Here is a 6,269-nt window from a genome sequence, read left to right as displayed (position 1 = left end):
CAAAGAAATTGCTTCTTCCACTTGCACCACTATTGTTGCTTGCAGCTAATGTTTCGAAGTTGACGAATTGACATACGAAGGTTGGAAGTCTAGAGCTGCATTGCAAACTGTGAGCTTCACTGCTATCTTGGGAAAAAGCTCTCTTAAGGTTGTATAATAGCATGTTTCGATACTCCAGCATTTGTGGGACCCTTTCCAGGGTGGGAAGCATCTAGCAAAATTTTGTTTTATAATGTGGATCTAACAGAGTGGCAACCCAGTAGTCAACAGTAATCCTAATCGTAACTATATGGGGATCATGTTGCAGATAGTGCAGCAACAAGGCACTCATATGTCAGGCTCTATCATGAGGTGCAAGCCCATGCTGTGCTGGTGGCTGGGTAACAATGAGGCTCATTTCCTCCATCCCCTAACGCCAACCATGAACAAAAGAGATGGGAGGATTATCCTCTTCATCTGACAGTTGCTCATCCATGATCTCTTCCTTCTCCATTTGTTCCTCGGATCTTGAAACTTGGATAATAGTTTGTCTGTTATCACCAGCCCCACTCAATCACAGTAATCCACCCTCCTTGGCACCTGCCTGTGTGATGACAGCCTGGAAATTAGAGACAATGTTATCCTTTCCATTTCCTGCTCTGCTTCCTCCTCTTCTTCTGGGACCACCATCTCTTCCCCCTTCGCTATACTTACGAATACTTCGCTATTCAAAGTCTGCTCCAGCAAATAGATGACCTGAATAGTGATGATGATGGCATCATCAGTGATAACAATTTTAGTAGTAATTTTGAAACTGAGCAGAAGGGTGCAGAGGTCCTTAATCTGTACCCACTTTGTAAACGTGATATGCACCATGTCCATATTGTGATGTCCCATGCTATAAAACATGACATACTGCATCAGGGATTGTTACTGCTGCCATAGTCGCTGCAACATGAGCAGAGTGGAATTCCACAGCACATTGCATATCAACCTGTTAACTGACATAGACAAAGATCTATGTATCGATGCAAGTCATTGACTTGAGGGGTGCGAAAGGTGAAAATGAGCACACATGCTTTCTGGAGCAGCTCACCCATGCAAGGATAATGGCGGAGAAAATGTTGTACCACCACATAGAGGACAAGAGCCATGCAAGACAAATGTGTGAGCTTGCCTCGCCATAGGGCCACTACGATGCTCGCACCATTATCGGACACGGCTTTCCCTGGATGCAGGTTCAGCAAAGATAGACATTGATCAAACTCTGTCTCAAGAGCTGTCCATAACTTTTCAGCTGTATGACTGCAGTCTCCAAGACATATAAATTTTAACACTGACCACAACTGCAGAACCATGGAGTGGCTGCCGTGCTGAGAGAGGGTGGGGTACGGTGAACTGGACAAACTGCTGGCACATGAGAGAGGTGCAGGCGGAGATGTTACAGTTGATTGAGGACGCTGTGGTGTACTCATTCTCTGAGATCGGTGAAAAACAGCAGGCTTGTCCGCCTCCATCACAGATGATGGTGGGCTCTCAGTCAGCATGACTGGAGCGGGTAAAGAACCCGAGGTTCTGTGGTCAAAAACCTGAATCTCAGTAGTTGGCACAATAACAGAGGAGGAAGAAGCTGCAAATGTGATTGATGGTGCGTCTGATGGTTGTTGAGGTCTGTTGGTCCTCATTTTTGCACAGTGGGATTCCAAAAGTAACACATGTTGATTTTGCATGTGATGGTTCATACATGTAGTAGTCAAATTATTGCACTTTTTACCTCAACTCAGATTTTTTTGCAAAGTTGGCAGATTACGTGATCTGCGTCACCCTTTGCAGTGTCAAAATGGCCCTGGCTTGGCAACCCTTGCCACGCCTGCAAGCTGCAGACCTGCAGATGCTGCTTGTCTCAGTCACAGTTGTGGCTGAGGATTCATTGCTTGTCATGGCTGCATCACTATGTGTCTGCTATGTTCGGTGCAATGTAACCTCCTCGTCTTCCTTCTTTGATGACCTACTCAACTGTATGCCTCTATGTTCTTGCCAACTGGGATCTAACAACTCATCAGCATCATACTCTGTGTTATCACATTCCTCGCCCTTGGAGTCACCCTCCTCCTCTTCCTGCTCTGACAGCACAGTGCAGTCCACGTGAGCCATAGATAACGGAATCTCATCAGGATCACCTCCCACAGGGGTTAACATCTGATGACTAGGGTCATAAGGCCTCTATAACACACTGGATGCTACAAACTATTATAAAGTCTGATTTCCCACTGTATGACACTAGGAACTGAAGGACTTTTGGTGGCTTTTGGATCAGGCCTCTATAGTACACTCGATACTACAAACTAGTCAGTTCCTCTACTGTATGACACTAGGAAAAAAAGTATTTTTCTACCCTCTGGATCAGGCTTCTATAACTCGCTAGATGCTACAAACTAATTTAAAGTCATATGCCCTGCTGTATGACACTAGGAACAGAATAATTTTCTTTGGCCTCTGGATCAGGGCTCTATAACACACTTGATGCTGCAAACTATGTCAAAGTCAGGCCCCCTACTGTATGACACTAGGAACAGAAGAACTTTTGGTGGCCTCTGGATCATGCCTCTATAGCACACTAGATGCTACAAACTATTTTAAAGTCCGGTCCTCTACTGTATGACACTAGGAACACTAGTAACAGAAGACTTTTCATGGCCTCTGAATTAGGCCTCTCTAGCACACTAAATGCTGCAAACTATTTTAAAGTCAGGTCTCATACTGTATGACAATAGGAACAGAGGGATTTTTTTGTTGGCCTCTGGATCAGGCATCTATAACACACTAGATGCTACAAACTATTTTAAAGTTAGGTCCCCTAATGTATAACACTTAGAATAGAAGACTTTTTGTGGCCTCTGGATCAGGCCTCTATAACACACTAGATGCTACAAACTATTTTAAAGTCAGGTCCCCTATTGTATGCATGAACTGTTACATGCGTTATTAACATGCGTTTAACTGTGAATCTCGTAGTGCTAAAATGCAGAATAGTGTGTTAGGGTTGGCGGAACGCACCGAATATATTAATTAGATGGGGTTGGTGCGTTCACAACCCGGGATCCACCGTGCAGGAAAGAACCTGCTGCTAAGTAAATGGCGGCACTATATGGCGGTAAGAACCAGCTTTGTTAGCTTCACAGAGTAGCCAAGAAAGCAAAGCTCTGTGCTCTGTTAGACTTTCACAGAGGCACAGGCTAACTACCCAAACGAGAGCAGTCAGTGGTCATGCATGCACACAAAACTCCTCGCCGGAGATGCCAGCATTCTAGGGGCTTATTTCAGCCAGGTCCCTGAATACACACAAACACAATCTCCTCGCCGGAGGTGTCAACATTCTAGGGGCTTATTTCAGCCGGGTCCCTGAACACATACAAACACATGACCACACTGGCGCAAAGCACATAACATAGGAAGATACTAGCGCATGGCCGTGCGGCCATGCGAGCCTTAAATAGTTGCAGCACGTACAGGACCTTCCTAGAAGGACCAATGGAAGTTGCTGCAGTACTGAGCATGTGACCCTAGATCTCCACAGAGAGATCTTGCCCTGGGCATGCTCAGTGTGTGCAAAGCAGGACTTAGTCCCAGAAAAGCCTGCTCGCCGCAGATCAGGGCAGGGTACAATAGCAGAGTTCTGCATACATACACTAACTCCATGGCCTGACAAACATTTCCCCATGGGTGTTTGCAGCTTCAAAAAAATATTTACGGGTAGTATCATAGACACTCTTGCCCAAAAATTGAATGGTTGCAGCAGTATGCAACATGTTCTCCATGGTGATCTAGTGGGGGAGAATGAGGAAACATTGATGAAAGCCTCTTTAAAAACTAGGCCAAATTTAAAGGAGCAGGTCTCCTAGACTTGTAATGCCCATACACTAAGTGTATGGCCTAAGAAACATTTCCCCATGGGGGATAGATTTTTAAAAAATATTTAATTGGGATCACAGACACACTTGCCAAAAAATTCACTGTCTGTAGCAGCACGGAACATGTGAACACTGGTGATTTAGTGGTGGAAAATGATGAGAGGTGGAGGAAGGCCTCATTAAAAACTAGGCCCAATTTAAAGGAGCCAGTTTCCTAGACTTATAATGCCCATACACTAAGTGCATGGCCTGACAAACATTTCCCCATGGGGTTACAACTTTAAAAAATTATTTATGGGTAGCATCTTAGACACCCTTCCCCAAAACTTGAATGGCTGTAGCAGCATACAACATGTTCACCATGGTGATCTAGTGGTGGAAAATGAGAAAACATTGATAAAGGCCTCATTAAAAACTAGGCACAATGAACACTAGTGCGTGGTTTGTGTACAAAACAAAAGAGGAGCTGACAAGCAAGATCATGGGCCCGCGGCCGAGCTCGTGTGCAGGTTTAAGTCCCACAAAAACCACCTTGACCGATACAGCAGCCCCAAGGCCCCCGGCCAGCAGTCAGATCTCAGCAGCCAGCGCCTGATCCTTTGCTAGTCAGAAGAGGGCGACAAAGAGGTCCACCAGCAGCGGCAGCTGAGAGATAATCGCCCGAGGTTCTGCAGGTGTCTACCGGACTTGCAGAAGCATCTATCAGGGAAAGAGGTGGCCGTAGGTGCGACTTCCATGATGTCGGGGTGAACACACAGCAGACTATCAAACACAACCAAAAATCGAAAGCTGGCACCTCTGGAGCCAAGATTGCTCTTGTGACCAGTCCCATCAAGCTGGTGTCCCGACCACAGAGCACCCTGAACCAGTATCACTTTGACGTTAACCCCACTTTGGAGTCCAAACATTTGTGGTATGGCCTCCTCTACCAGCATGAAGAAACCATAGGGAAGGTGCGGATGTTTGATGAAACCGTGTTGCTTTTACCAAAAACACTGAAAAAGGTCACAAGGTGTTCAGCCAAACTCAAAATGGAGAGAATGTACAGATAACAGTCACCCTGACCAATGATCTTCCACCGACCTCGCCCACCTGCTTCCATTTCTAGAACATCATTTCCTGAAGACTTCTGAAGATAATGGATATGCCACCGAAGTCAGAGCCCACCGACTCGCCATCTGCCTGGGGTTTTCCATCTCCATCCTCCAGTACGAGTCCAGCATCATGTTGAACATTGATGTCAGCCATAAATTCCTTAGGAACGAGACTGTGCACGACATCATGAGCAGCCTCTACTCCTCGTTTGGGCCTCAGAGGTTCCAGGACGCCTGCTGCAAGGAGCTGATTGGACAGATCGTCCTCACCCAGTCCAACACTAAAACCTACTATATAGACGAGATCGTCTGGAGAATGACTACAGCGTCCACCTTTAAGAAGGCAAGGCAGACGGAACCGAGATCAGCTTTGTGGACTACTATAAAAACCAATACAATGAACAAGTGAAAGACATGATCCAGCCGCTAATCATAAACATCCCACTGAGGCCAAAGCCAGGAGCCACAGACGGAGCCATCGTACTGGTGCTAGAGTTCTGTAGCATAACAGGTCTGACAGACAGAATGAGAAACGACTTCAACGTCATGAAAGACCTGGCCGTTCACACCTGCTTACCACCTGAATAGAGGGAGCGGCAAGTTGAAAAGTTTATGAACTACATACAAAAGAATGACAGCATTCAGAAAGAACTAAGTGACTGGAGGCTAAATTTCAATACAAAACTGCTACAGTTTGAAGGGAGAATCGCAACTCCGGAAATAAATCATGCATACAGACAAATCTGCTGAATATAATCCACGGTTTACTGATTGGTTGTGAGAACAGAGGGGTCCAGTCCTGATCAGCCCCTGAGATATGAATAATCGGCTGCTCTTTTGCCCCCGGAAAAATTAGGACTTGGCAAATGCTCTTCTGCGGAACCTGTTCAAGATCACACAGCAAATGCGCATCAGGATGAACCGTGCGGTGTTGGTTGAAATTGAGGACTTTTGGGGGGTTTTAGGTGAATTTTTGAAAAAAGAGTTTAACAAGGCTTACAGACAGAACTATGCAACTTATGCCTGCGAAGCTACGATTTTGCCACCACAGATACACCAAGCCTCAGCGTGATATAACAGCCTGTATAAAAATGTTTTTGTTGTTTTCTGATTTAAAAAAAAAATAAAAATGATTTGAACAAGGCTAGCAGACAGAACTATGCAATTTATGCCTGCGGAGCTAACGATTTTTCTACCACAGATACACCAGGCCTCAGCCTGACATAACAGACTGCATAAATTTTCTTTAATTTTTTATTTTTTTTGTAAAACAATAAATACTGAG

The 6,269-nt window shown here is 45.3% G+C and overlaps 1 pseudogene; it reads left to right on the top strand.

Annotated features, from left to right (window-relative positions):
- Positions 1 to 1,417: 1,417 nt before the first annotated feature.
- LOC138637817 (piwi-like protein 1 pseudogene) lies at positions 1,418 to 6,056 on the top strand (annotated as a pseudogene).
- The last annotated feature ends 213 nt before the right edge of the window (positions 6,057 to 6,269 follow it).

Source organism: Ranitomeya imitator, chromosome 5 (assembly GCF_032444005.1).
Source record: "Ranitomeya imitator isolate aRanImi1 chromosome 5, aRanImi1.pri, whole genome shotgun sequence".
In the NCBI taxonomy this organism is placed as follows: domain Eukaryota; kingdom Metazoa; phylum Chordata; class Amphibia; order Anura; family Dendrobatidae; genus Ranitomeya; species Ranitomeya imitator.
This window is presented reverse-complemented; position numbering and strand designations above follow the sequence as displayed.